Source organism: Mastigoproctus giganteus, chromosome 2 (assembly GCF_048544385.1).
Source record: "Mastigoproctus giganteus isolate SK-2022 chromosome 2, ASM4854438v1, whole genome shotgun sequence".
In the NCBI taxonomy this organism is placed as follows: Eukaryota; Metazoa; Arthropoda; class Arachnida; order Uropygi; family Thelyphonidae; genus Mastigoproctus; species Mastigoproctus giganteus.
In genome coordinates, this window is record NC_143576.1 from 148761821 (window position 1) to 148777535 (window position 15715).

The following is a 15715-nucleotide window of genomic DNA, read 5'->3' on the forward strand; positions in this document are numbered from 1 at the left end:
CTGACACAAACCAGACATTACACTTTTCTGGCTTTTACAGAGTTTCTGTACTTCTCCACAAAGTACCATTGCGCATATGTGGAAAACCACCGGTGGCGCCTTCCACAAAACTCTATATCAATTTGACATATATTTCTATTTGCATGATCCAACTGGACGGCCATTTATGAGAGAAAACTACCCTTTTCAGTCCTCCACAATCTGATTTGGTGATCCTTGCCGCATCAAAATCGTACCGGTATTTAATTTTCACGTGTTTCTTACATTGGTCTTACAACAGGATCTTACGCTATGTGGGCAACATCTGCTGCACCCCACATTGGGATAGTTCGATAGCTTCCATACACACTGCTCGATAAAATTACCAGGCCAAAATATTTTTCATGAATATTTTATTGAATAGTGTCGCCGAAGGCGAATATTTGATAGAATATGCATCCTAGCATGCAAATTTCGTGTATCCATAGAAACCGATCCACCTTCTTACAGAGCCTCGCATTATGCAAATTATTCATGCCTATAAAAACACGGACTGCAACCACATCACTTCATTCCCGTTTTTTGGCTTGCTGATTGGGATAGCCATATCTCCAGAACTCAGGATGGTAAGTTACCGTCGTTTAGACGATTTTTTGAAATGGCTGCCTGGACGACTTGAAACGAGGCAGTCAGATGTGGACGTAACACGTTGGCTTAATGTGTCACGCAGTGTCGTCTCGGCACGATGGAAGCAGATTCAGGAGAGAGGAACCATTACAAGAAAAGTTGGCCAAGGTCTCTCGAGGGCTACGTCAACCAGAACAGACCGCTATCTGACAAGCAAGACGGAATCATATGATGCCTTGTCATCAACTGTCTCTTGAGGTTGCTGAGGCCACAGCTGAAAATATTTTCAGCCGGACCGTGTTAAGAGGGCTCAATTCAAGTTGCCTCTACGCAAGGAAGCCAGCGGTTGGTATCCCATTAACTAAAAACCACCGCAATGCTCGTCGAAAGTGGGGTCATGTGACTTGGAGCCTGAAAACATGGACACAGTTATCTTCTCAGATGAGTCCCGTTTTGGCCTACAAAGAGATTCTAGATGTTATTTCATCTGGAGACAACGAGGAGTGCGGTACTATTCACCTACAAACGTCGGAGAAAAAGCCACTTACGGTGGAGGCGGTGTTCACGTGTGGGGCGAAATAATGATCAACCAACGGCCACACCCTCTTGAGCTAACGCCACTTCAAACTCAAGTGGTGAAGGAATATCTTGCAACTGAAGATATCCGAAGACTACTGTGGTCAGCACGATCACTAGACTTAAATCCCATCGAACATGTGTGGGACTCGCATTGCACGCCTACATCAAACTCCTCGGTCACTTGGTCAGCAAAGGTCTACGCAGGTAGAAGAATGGGATTTGTTGCTACAGAATCTTATAGATACCCCTATATCTTATCCAAAGTTTCTCGCTGTCTTCTCATTTCATCGATATTATTTGGTACAGAACCATACCAAATTTTTCTCGCTTCATCACAGGCTGAACGAGTTATTCCATCTTTTCTACACGTTCTGTCAATTTTGTCGAGCAGTATACATAGTTTGTACGTTAAAGAGTTTTTTTTTAGGAGACTCTTGAAAGATGATTACATCTGATATGCTTCATAATTTAGATGGAATATGTTTTCTGTGATAGATATCCTTTAGGTTTGTAAGATTAGGAAACATCCGTTGTGGAAAAGGTAAGATTGGACTCACAGAAGGCCTAACGGGAATGGCATGAATATGAAACAGTTTATTTGAAATTAAAATAAGCGACGTTTAATAAAACATCAGAGTTATTCTGATACAATGGCTTATTTACAGGAGTTTAATCCCATTTAAATTTTTCGCTATATGAGAATACCTCATTTGTATGCTGTATTTGTAAGCAGTTTTGTGTGAAGCGTAGTGGAAAAGTGTGATGAGCACTTTATTCGATTACCAACTAGACCTTAATGATTGTACGAATCTATTTCAACTAGATTTTTCATTAACAAGATTTAAGTTTACTGTTAATCGTTTTGCATTTAATTACTCACGGTTTTCCGTTTTTTGCTTTCATTTTTCTAATTAAAATGATGATAACTGCCCTTACTTTGCCTCCTAATGTGTTTCAGTAATAAAAAAGATTCCTCTGTTTAAATTTCAGCTCGTTCATGAAAATATCTCGAGATTTATCGCACTGAAACAAGGGAACTAGGGATTTCAGGTCGCTCGCAAACCGATCATAGAATGCACCCATACTGTATATAGATTTACTCTACGTTATTTCTGCCTCATGATCATAGATCTATTGGGGCTTAGTGAAAAACAGTCTAATCTAACTCTTATTTCTATGTATACGATTACATTTATCCTAACACTTAAAATAGAAAATAAAAATGGAAATCTTGTAATTAGAGTTTCGCTATGGAAGTAATAATGTTGCTTTATTTTGATTTTTATAGCCGCATATTGATATAAGGAATCCATGTACTATATGAGAGTTTTATAAGGAACCTAGAATTATATGCGTTTTAATATTTTATATTGTCTAACAATTTATTTTATTTACGTCAAAGAGCACCGACCTATACGGTTTTGTTTTTGATTATTTTGGGATGTTGGCAAAACAGTGCAACGCATGGTTTATGAATACTCCACAACGAAAAGAATATACCCATTTCGAATGCCACTTTTATCGATCCAGCTTCTCTTATTAAATCGGCTTATCATAAAAATAAAAAGTTCTTATTCGAGCACATCAGTTATTTTATACTTACTTTCATCTCTGAGTGACTGCATAGTGAAGGGAAAATTCATTTCTCCTCAAACTTTAAGTAACGTACGACAGAAACATATTCCTTTATCAAGAAATTCCTTTATTTCATCGGCACAGTTCCTTGTGATCAATGGTGCATTAAGCTCTTTATTGCTTGTAACATCACGTATGAATGAATACGAAAGCAAAGCCGAATGCCCCCGTAATGTGTTTAAATATTTACGTTACACTCAGTTAAGTATCGTGTACTTCACAGACCATCCTTTGGGATGGAAGTTGGCTGGAATAATTGAAGCTGGTCATTAACATTCAGTACCTCGATCGTGAGTATACAGACAATTTGTTAGTGGATGGAAGGTTCCGAATATCCACTTTGCATTAATAAGAACGACGCAAAAACGAAATCAAAGAAATGCGATTTAGCAACTTCGCCGTGTCCTGTGCTTGGATATTTTAATGAAGGATTTGTTTCGTCCAGTCAGAACGGCATTATTCTTTTTCTGCTCCATCAGTTATCTAATAAGATAATTGCAGAAACAGGAGAGTGGAAAAGGATGTACGGAATGAAAGTGAACGCAAGTGCTAATTAATACTTAATGTAATAACCACCGGTAGAACACCCAGCAAAGGCCGAATTTTCATAAATATGTTACAATTTCTGTGAAACTTAATTTAATATTAGAAGAAGGCGTTAAGAAGAAGAAGAAAATATACACTCCTGTTTTCACCATGGCTAATAACGGAAAATTGATATTAATAATTATTCACTGCATAGGATTGATTATTAACTTAAAAATAGTCTTTGGAATAAAGCCCGAGTTAGAAAATCGATACATTAATCTCTATAAATAACAATAAACTACTAATTCATGCTTATACATTGATGAAAGCCTACACTGAGTGGCCACTTTATTACGTACGCATACTTATTAGCGAGTATGTTCACTTTTTGCTGTTAGACCAACTTGGATTTTCGTGGAATTGACACAAAGAGGGGTTGAAAGCGTGGCACAACGATGTTGGTCCATTTTGACTCCTCAAGTGTTTCGCATAGTGGTTGCTAAATGGATGGTTGCGAATTTCTACTCCGAAGAGCTCATTCCAAACAATCTGTTGAAATGGGCGATGGGAGGAGATGCACTGGATTGAGAACTGGTGACTAGAGATGCCATTGAGGTACACTAAATTCATTTTCATGCTCCTGGAAACAGTTCGGTGCAATTTTTGCCTAGTGGCATAGCTCGTTATCCTTTTAGAAGAGCCCGTTCAAATGAAACCCGATTCATTCTTCCTGCATTGCAAAGTACGTGACAAAGTACGACGACTTGTGGCTTCTGAAATGCCTCTTTAATTACTGCTGTTGTATTTTATTCTAATTTTAGTGAATTAACGAGCCATTTACAACCACATGATCGCTAGATCTTATTTGATTGGACTAATCTCTAGTGATCCGAGATACAGTAGTATGCGAACAGCAACGTTGCAGTTTCCGAGATACCATACCATTCAATGTCACTTAAATCTTTGGTCTTTCCATTCTTGCATTGAACCGCACATGTACAATATACTTATTATTTATTTATTATTATTATTAGTTTTATCTTCAAAATTACCAGTGTAATAATTGCTCTGCGCTCAAAACATTTCCACCAAAAACACGATGAATTTAATTAAAATGGTCGCGTCTATTTCAGAAAATTTATCTTGAACACAATAAATTTCAAACACTACAAAACATTAATTTTTATAGTTTCCTTTTTGTTGTTAGTTTTTGCTTTTTTTTATTTTTTTATTCCCGAGTACTGTCGTGGTTGGCACATGAAGATAAAAGCATATCGCCACTGGAATATTTCCTACTGATATGATATAATTAATTGTACTGCATATAATTATATGTGCAGTGCACTCCGTTTATTGTTATCATGCTTCCGTTTATGTGATTATTTATTTATTTTTTTTTGTCTTATCACGCATGTGCAGTGGAAATGATTACGTAACATTCGATTTGTTTTTGAACTCCAACATGTTACATGTCTAGTTACTGCTGTTATGGTTGTCAGTGTCGTTACTCCGTGAAAGAAAGCGCTATATCTCTATAATTATACCATTCTGTTATTTTACTGTAGAGCGTTAACCCTTTTATAATTCTTGATTAATATTTTATTTATTTGTTATATAGTTTTGTATGATTTCCAGGAGCTTCGTGACAGTTTCATTTTTATTTCTCGAAGAAATAATATACTGGCTGATTTTCAAGTTTTCTTTGTCCAATTACAAATTTTTATGTACACATTTCCGCTCTATATCAATAAACAACGTTGAAAAGCTTCAGCCTTGTTTAGTGTCCCAAAGTGATCATAATAAATGGTATCCACGGTATATATAATTTGAATATACACTGCCCTACGATTAAAAAACAAAAAGAGCTTTTATTGTGTCATTTAATATTTTGTGCTGAAACTTTTGCTTTTATGACGGCCTTCAATCTTCGCTGCACACTCTTAACCAGCTTTTTACAAATGTCAGGTGATATGTTCCTCCACTCGGCCTTTAACTCAGCCACAGCCGCCAGTTCGGCCTTGTTCTTTGGGTCATCCCGGCATGTATGTACCCGACGATCCAATACATCCCAAAGATGTTCTATAGGATTCAGATCAGAACTCTGGGCTGGCCAATCCAACTTTTCCATACCCATATCCCCAAACCACTCTGTTACGACCCGAGCAGTATGGCATGGCGCGTTGTATTGCTGATACAGGTATGGGCCTTCCCCGAAGTATTGCCATAATGTTGGAAGTGCATAATTGTCCAAGGTGTCCTGGTATTGCACAGCATTCATAGTTTTATCGATAACGACTAATGGGCCCAAGCCAAACCATGAAAGGAGTCTCATACCATGACACTGCCTCCACCAAACTTCATTATTGGGAGGATACAATCAGGAAGGAACTGTTTCCCTGGCATTCGCCGCAAGCAGGAACGGCCATCAGACTGATAGAGTGCGAACCTCGACTAGTCTATCCATAGGACTGTTTTCCACTGCTCTACAGTCCAGGATTCGCGCTCCTTACACCATGTTACTCGGTGTCTAGCATTTGTTGAGGTGATCAATGGCTTGTGAACAGCTGCAGGAGCATTGCAACTCATATCATGGAGCGTCCTTCGTATTGTACTCGTGCTGACATTAGTCTCAGTACTCTCACAGAGAGTTTGTGTAACTTGAGACAATGGCAAATTACGATTTTCGCGCACAGTTCTTCGCAGAATTCTCTTGTCCCGTTCTGTTAGTATTCAGGGTTTACTAGGCCGTTTTTTGGCAGATTCAGTCCCATTCCTCTTCTATTTGCATATGACGACAATAACCGTTGAACTAGAGATCCCCAGAGTGATGCGATGTTTCGTACAGAACGCTTGCTTATGTGGCATCCTACTATCATTTCACGTTGGAAGCCTGTTAATTCTGTTGACGTGTCATCTTGCATGCCCACTTTTGCAATTGTCTTTTCGAAGCCCAGTGTGCATATTTATAGCAGGTTCTGTGACATGTTGCATGCATAGGACCTATTTCGCCATCCATGGAGGGGTGTCCGGATATTAATAATAGGGCAGTGTAAATGGAACTGTACCAGTAGTATGACAAGCCAAGTAAACGGCGACTAGAAAATAAACCAGTATGTAACTACAGCAACTAACAAAAAAGGATGGGGAAGAGATATAAATGGAAATAAAGGGTTTTGAAGAAGGAATACGCTCCTAAAATAATTCAGAAAAAATTCCGAAAAATACAGATTTACAAAATGCCAATTAATTCCAATTTAGTGGCACCCTCTTGACGGCACCAGGTCCAACATAGGTTGAACGATGCCTAGCTTTCAGTTCAGTACAGGATTCTAGAATAGAAGAAGGTGATTATGTTTTATATATTTATTTCAGTTTCAAAATATACACACCTCGGGACAGCAACAAACTAGAAGGCAATTAATTATAATGAACAAAAGTTTCACATATAAATTATGCAAAGTCAAATCTAAAGTATTAAATGAGTTAGAGGCGTAGAGAATTCAATATTCACATATGAATACGCCTTCAAGAATCTGTATCTTGTGTTTTTCTTGTGTGCAAAATATGATTGGGTCGATTCACAGGCTATTAAATATGTGGAAACATCGTGATAATGTACTTGTAATTAGCCAGCTTCTAATACTGCTTTCTTGTAAAGTAAGCTTTCCATTAGGATTGACGTAGATGAGACAACTGTAGTGATCGAAGGGCCATCGAGTCTATATGAAAGGAGTTAGCACATGATTTATGACTTTGAGGTTTATTGTTACGGAGAAACGTTTTTGGTACGGAGGAGGAGGAGAAGAAGACCAGATGACTGATGCATAAAAAAAATATTGGATTAACGCATCTAGGAGTATAACAAACAAGAATGTTCTGATCTGAAATTCCTACGATTTCTTGTTTCATTGTCTACAATAAAGAGTATTTGGCCCTGCGTTGATTAACGCGATGCTCAAGTGTTAGTTTTGTGTTCCAAAGGACACCAAGATCTTTATGTTTGTACGTTTTGATAACTGGAGATCCAAGAACACCTATGCGCCTAACAGTTTTTTTCGGCAAAAGTCACACGAGCGAATTTGTCTTTGCTGGATCGCATCTGCCTTTGATGGAAAGACCAACAGTATCAAGGTAGTTCTGGAAATGCACGATCAGTGTATTATTGATCCACTGATTTAGGTCGGCATAAATTACTGAGTCGTCAGGGTGGATATGAAATTTAACGTCATGTAAGTGATTATGCAGAAGAAGGTGGTTATGCATAGCCACTGTACTACCGCACAGACATAAGGCGATGGTTAGATCGCACGAAAAATATTGTATTCAGGTAATTAGATTAATTATTTTATATATTATAAGGTCCGTTTCATTTGGCGTTACTAATACTAAAAACTAATTCAGCCACATTATGAAAAAAGGTCAATAAACGTTTCTCCAGTCAAAACGGGATGTGAACGTCGGACTTTTCCACATGGTGGAAAGATTATGATTGGGCACATTGCTCTGCACGCGAGAAAGTGGACAAAATCATAACCGCGAAATCACGCCTATATCATTGCACTGTCACCATCGATTGTTTCATGCGTTCAATGTTTCAGTTCTCTACACGAGGACAGGTAGCTTCAGAATATAATGAAAAGGCTAATGTTTTTTTCACGTTTTTGTGTTTTTTCCCTTAACTTTTGAGCACCAATGTACTTACTCCATGCATTATTATTCGCATTGCAGATAATATGAAGAGAGATAGAAAATAAGTTAACTTGAATTTCATTAAAACTTGAGCAGCAACCATGCCATCTTCTGTTTGCGAAAAAAGAGTGGGTGCAAGTCACACGAGTAGTTGAAGATTGGGAAAGGCAATGTGTCTAAACACTTTTCTGTTGCCCATGAGTAACTTCGGTAATGCTGTTCATTTACTGTTTAAAGGACGAGCAAAGCTTTTGGAAATTTTTTCTTTTTCGGATGACCTAATGAAGTTCACGTGATAAGATCGCTAATTGTGCTTTCACCGAAAGTAAGTTTAGAACAAAGTACTTCCTGAGGAGAGTTTTTTTGCTACAGGCTATTCAATGGATTGATCTATGTAGACAATAAGAGATCCTAGAACTTCCTTATCGGTTATAATTCTCTAATTTTAGTTGCTTCCCTACAGGAAAAAGTGTTATTCCTTTCAGCGCTGTCTTAAAATCTTTAAAGAAATGTTTCTAACAACTGTTATATTGTCAAATAATCAGATTACTTAGTAGGATTCATTAATGAAGAAGGAAGGTTTTATTTCGTTAATGATCATTACAATAGACTACAAGAGGCAGAAAATATTGATCCCGGTTTGGAGTTGTCTGAATAAATCAATCTATCGAATAGTGCCATGAAAAACTCCTTCACAGGTTGGGTTCCTTCTTTAATACTTGGATGCATTTCATTTTGTTGAGCAGATCACATCTACAACTCTCTTAAGTATTGTTCGATCGTTATTTTAACACGATTATGAGAAAGAAAAATTAAGAGGTGCTTCTTTTCCGTGCTACATGTATTCTTCGAGTTTGATAAGAGTCATACACTATAGCAAAAGTCGATTTTCTTATCTCGTTATCCAGGATATCATCCGAGGAAAGAAAAAAGGAGAATTGTGATTCATCCACCTTACATAGACGTTCAGTAATGTGGAAAAGATGACAACGGAAGAAAGTTGTCATAAGCGACAGCCTTTTCAAGGCGGTTTCCTAAGAAACTTGCTGTGTCCTTAAATTTAAATCTTGTTTGAAGAACAATATCTATTCTAAAAAGTCATGAATAAGCAATTTCTTTCTTCTATCTAATCGTGTCCCCTCAGGTTACTAAGCATATGAAAGTGCTTCTTCTCGTTAAATGAAGCTGTCAAATATATTCCAATGAAATTTCGGACATTTTGCATTCTAAAGAAGGGTTCTTACCGCCTCTTTTTGTGTTCTTGAAATTTCAGACTTTCTTGTCTGACACCTCAATTACATCTAATATCTTAGTAAACTATAAATAAGATCTCCCTGATGATCTCCTACTAGTGTACGTTTGTTATGTTGCATTTAAATGCATCTTTCTTTTATAAATTCTTGAAAATAATTCACTTTTTAACGCTTGCTGACATTTTGTCAGATATCGAAAATTTTCAACAAACCTATTGCGAAAAATGTTCAACAAACCTTCCGCAAAGCAGCTTTAGAAATGTTTATTCTAATATATTTGAATAATCGAAGAAAAAACTATTTGTCTGCCTGATCTCTTAGGGGCGTTCATCAACTCCAGTGCAACTAAATTTGCATGATTTCCTTCTTCTTACATCCAGGAGAAAGCTCAAGAACTTTGCCTTTTTATAAAAACGAAGGTATCCACTTAGGAATGTCACACGTTGTTCTAAATGTAAGGCGCTCGCGCAGTAAATTCATGTTTGCATTAAAATGTAAGACATCAGTATTTGATCCTGTTATAAACGTATATTTGTGCACATATATTGAGGTTCCGCCATTTTTCTATATATACTATGCTTCAGATATCAGCAGTATAAAACTGTCAACTGTAATTTTAAAGTTAGCCGAGAATAATCTCATCCACTCAAGTGCATTAAGTCCATAACTTGCGTGTGTATTCTTTGGTTCGTCTGTCTGCTTTTCTGAACTAAAAACCTGAGTTTCCGGGGAAAATAGCTTGCTGTCCTCGCCTGAGACCTACTAACTCAGCCATGGCGTCAAAAAAGCCCATAAAAGTTCCTCACTCATTTACGGGATTCGAAACAGAACCTTTTTCGCCCTCTGTAGGATGGACCGCAATTATAGCCACACTGCTACCCACGAGGTGTGAGCAGTATAAATATAATTTGCTGTAAATACATTGAGATTTATTTATTTATCTATTTATTACAAATAACCCCGGCACAGCCACGAAGGCTAGGGGGGTGGATCATAAATGTCACATTTTTTTGTTTATACAGTTTTATACTTTAGAATAATTTGTCAATAAATTAATGTTTATAACTTTTTATTTTAATATCTGTTTACAAGACTTACAGTCTATACATCTCCTTCTACACCACACTAATTACTTTACTTTTAAATGAATTAATTTACTCCTTCTCAGGTTTAAACTTTAAAGCAAAAACATTAAAACTTAACACAAACTATTATAACGTCAGAATCAAAACCATTTATATTTTGCATTATTAAGTTAATATTGTTAGTTTATTTAGCGAGTTCCTTCTTTAGCCAAGGTAATAATTATTAACTTTAATTCTTTTTTTTTTTTTTAGACTTTTGAAAGTCCTTCAAACTTAGTGTCCAATATTTTTTTGGACAAAAACACTCGCAGAAAAGACTTGAAGAACATCTGATCCACTTCAGCACCTTGTAACTTCATAACCCCTTTCATGAGGTCACATCCTCTTGATGTTCATTCAGGATATTTGAGTCTTGCAAATTTAATTGCATAACTTTGTATGCTTCTTTAAGTATATCCTTTCTGTATCGTTTGCACACATTAAATTTTTTTACACTTGCTCCCATCTTAAACTGGTTTAATAAACCAACTGCATTTGCAGGGAGAATTTTCTCAAGCGAATTCATTCCTTTAATTCCATTCCAGTTTCTTTATTGTTTCTTCTGTTTTCTTCGCTAGACATCCGATTCTCTGTTAATGGCCACTTAGGTTTAGTGCGTCAATTTCCGTTGTATTAGGAATACCGAAACCGTGACTTCGCACGTGCTGTCTGTCAGTGTTGCCATACGTAGCGCACTATCTCTATTAAAGGACAAAGCCTGGAGCTACTGTATTCACTTCACCGATTTTCGCGAGAAGAATAGGCTAGCGACGCGTTGTTAACCAAAGGGGAGATAGGAGGATCCAATGTCCTGTCCAGCGGAAAAGCGTGCTGTAGTGGAGAAACTGACCACGCAACACCATACAAGAATGAGATGACTCATGTGAATAGACTGAATCGGACACTATAACAGTTTGGCTATCTTAGCCTACGGCAAGCCGAAGTTGCGCTGCTGACGGCCCGTCACAAGCAAATGTGCCTGCGGTTGGCACGAGAATGGAGCCATTAAACTAGAAACAGGTTGCCCGATTCGAAGAATCACATATCCAGCTGCGCCATGAGGATGGACAAGTGTGGGGAGGTGGCATACATGGCACGAGGTTCACGTTCCTCGAAGGAGGGTGCGTGGGGCGGACATGGGGACAGATCTGTGGCATGCTTGGATCGAACACTCAGTCCCCTTCTCGGTGTCTATCAGTTAGCGTCCGGTACTAGTCTATCATTTCTGACCACGTGCATCCTTAACTTCGAATCCTCATGCCATTATTTGGACAGAGCTTTTATCTAAAACAGCTAATTAGTAATAAAAGCAGAATAATATATATATATAAATATACATATATATACACACATACATACACAAACACACACGTTTAAAACCAGGTATTGAAAAAGTTCGAGAAAAGGTCTGAGAACACATCTCTTCAGTAACTAATCTCAAGAACTTCTTCATCTCATTTTATAATTTTCCATACGACTCTTTATCCACAAGTCGCCCTAAAGTTATTTAACTGAATAACATCACCAAGAAATTAAATTCAACATTCTAGGGCAATTGTTTTGACCAGTTTTTTGGCTGATGATCTGAGCATGTAATTTGCTAAAGTTTTTTAACAAAAAATTTAGTTTGTTGGTTTTACTAAATCTACTATTTTTTTTTTTGTGAGCTGCGACTTTGTCGATTCTGTGTTGAACTTTGCCATCACGCAGGTCCAGTAAGGAAAGAACCAAAATTGGAATCACGTGAACGAGGAGAAGAAACAGTTTTCTGTTTCATCATTCTTACTTCGCATTAATTCTTTATGGACAACCATGGCATGACCTTCGCTCAACACAATATTATTATCATATTTTTGACCTAATAAAAAAGGATATTTTTACAAATTTATATAGGACATATTATTTGAATATTCTATTATATTTTGGCTATGTAATAGCCATCATGAAGTAGTCCGGTCGAACTACGTTGAAAGACTATCACCTCAATGTACATCTGTTCAATCAGTACGAAGCATATTTCTCAATATGGTCCCGATCTACAGACGCCCATTGATTTTAAATAAAGGAAATAAAGGGAGTGCTGGAAATGAGGCTGTAGTTAGGCTCTGATTGTGAAACAGTTGAGATGGCAGAGAAATCTTTCGCGGAAAATTTAAAAATATGATGAATGCTTGTAACGTATGATTGATGATAGAGAAAGAATAGAAGCTATTAATGAAAATTGATGTAATTAATTACAATTTTTATATGGAAAATTCTGTAAGATATTTTTATCTTACAAAATTTTCCATACGAAATCAAATTAAAATTTCATAGACTAGTAAGGTTAGCACACTCTCCTCTCCCTCATCCATTATCTACGACCATGGCTGGCTTTAATATGAATGAATATTGGAACATAGAGAAATTTTGGGAGAATATTTTAAGGTGCTTTAGCACCTTAAAATATTCTCCCAAAATTTCTCTATGGAAATATTTAATAAATAAACCAACTGTACTCCTTATATGCAACAGTGAATTGCTCTAGTTTCTTTTTTAAATCTGGTACCGGTTGATATTATTAATTAAAGAACACTTTGGTTGCTGATAGCAATTAATACTAAGAACACTTGTTTTATTCTTCTATATATTTCAGGTTTTCTAGATCACAATATCTTTAAGCTCCCAAACAAAAAACTACCTATTTGGTTGAGGTTTTGTGATTTATAATTGGCTGTTTTGTAAAGTGGCTTTAAAGCACCCAAATAACTGAGGCTATGAGGAATCAATGCATCATGTCTGTAAACTGCCTGTAAAATAAAAACCATAAATGCGAGTTTCTGGAAGGAAAAACCGTACAGACCTCGCTCAAGACCAACTAACTCGGTTAAGGTGGGAAAGAAATTTAATAAGAATTTCTCTCTGGCTAATTCTCTCGAGAAAAACGACATTAGCTTATACTCTGCTCAATGAAGGAAATCAAACCAAGATATATTAGTAATAGGAGTAAGAAGCATTGCAGCCCCTAAAGACGTTGAAAGGTAACTAACAGTTTTAAGCATCAATCATTGGGAAAGTAAATTTAGGAACATGAGCGTCTTTCTAAAACAAACAAAAAAATCTTCTTAAAATTTCAATAAAATATTGCTGAAAGGATAATATTGAATATTCTATACCTTCTTCCTTTAGCGTCGATTATTGGCGAATTACTCTGGTAATGTTCACCAGCATTCCAAATCACGATCGCATATGATTACAACAAATCTAGAGATTTCATGAGCATACATATATTTGCATATAACAGGACATTAAGCTTAGCAAGCAGGATAGGTAGATATTTAAATTGTGAAACAAATCAGCAAAGTACTGCAGTACTATAGACTTTGAGAAGAGTCTTTTAAAATTAAAGAAACAAAGGAAATTATTTATTCAACAACTAATTGCATGCTGAGTAAAGCCCATCATTAATATTGACACGTGGATTTGTTACCCAAATAAACTACACTCAATGCCTTATTACATTTAACGCTTAATGTTTCTAAATATTAGAGCAAATAATTCCCTATTATAGTTTTAATAATTAACTAGTCAGCCGAAGATAAGCAACTGATGACATTCTATTGAAGTTCACCGATGTTTTGGGAATGCGTGTATTAATCCTTAATGCTCCAAGTAAGCGCAATTTGTGCAAAGTCGATGCACGCAGGTAAAATGCCATTGATTTATTTTGTATTTTTCACGAATTAAGTAATTTCGGCTTTTAATTTCATATTATTCGAGAACCCTGTTGCAAGGCAGTCCTCAAGTTGAGGTGATTTTGTTTGTTTTAACTTTAATATTGCATGCTGTCATTGATTTCCCTACCAAATCCATAATGATAATCTATTAAAATAGATTTCCATATATAATAACAGTTAGAATATACAGTTCTTTAAATGGATCATAATTGTTTTAAGACGCTACAGTTAAGGCTTCCATTCCATGCAATGATTAACAGATTTTTATTTATAAGTTTATTTTTATTTAGTGTTTATTAATTTGAAATTAAGTTATTTATTTAATATTTATTGATGTAAAATTAATTTAATTTATTAATTTAATATTGATTTATTTAATAGCAAAATTAAATAAAATAAATCTGTTTCAATCTAAATCCAAGAGCATTTTGAGCAGTAAATATTCATGATACAAAATTCAGTTACAGTATCAATTGAACTTTTAATTTTTTAAACTGTCTCTGATAGCCACGTTTATTAGGAATTGCTTAGTTTAAACATTACCTTTTAAATATCGAACAGCCTTTGCCTAGGAGAAGATCATGTTTATTACGTTCTCAGATCTGATATTTGAAAAGAGTCTTTATACATCTCGCTGTCCCATTTGTGATAATCTCGTAAAGCTGAGCATTGCTATTTTTATATCAATTCTTATCCAGCCAAGTATTACACTCTCATGCAGTGTTAGTTATTGTCATCAGAAATTCATTTTGCACATAACACTCTTAATCAAAGATTCATGAGGGCTTCACAATGATTAATGAGAAATCTGATGGTGTGCTCTAGAATTAATTGAACCATACGGGATATCATCAGTATTTGGTATAAACTTTTTGTATCGTTCATTTCCTTTCTTACAGTTTTAGTCAAAGTCAATTTCCTTCAAATACAGGGTGATTCTAAAGTATTATCGGGATTTCGGTGGCTTATAATTTTCAAACCGGAAACAACAAAATAAGACTGTTTGCGAAATATGAAAGCGTAACTCAAAGTCTTATTTGGCAACTTGTACTCTTATTTGTACTCTTCGCATAGGTCTGGGAGATATTGATGGCATTACTTCAAAATGGCGACTGTTCAAGATAAGGCAATATGCGTACTTTGGTTTTTCGAAACAAAGTCCGTTATCACAACTAAATGTCATTACAGAACTCAGTATGGAAAAGATCCACCTTTAGATAATGCTATCTGACGTTGGTTAAAGCAATTTCAAGAGACTGGTAGTGTTCTGCACCGAAAAGGAGCGAGAAGACTGAGCACTTCGCAGGAAGATGATCGAATCCACCAAGCGTTTTCTCGAAGCCCACAAAAATGTGATGTTCCAGCAAGATGGTGCACCGCCACATTGGGCTCTTACTGTCCGAGAATTTCTTGACATGCATTTTCCTGGGCCCTGGGTTGGGCATGGTGGACCGATTCCGTGGCATCCGCGCTCACCCGATCTGACACCGCTTGATTTCTTCCTGTGATGATACGTGAAGGACATTGTGTACAAGACCCCTGTGACCTCCCTCGATGAACTGAAGCTCAGAATTGTTGCTGCGAT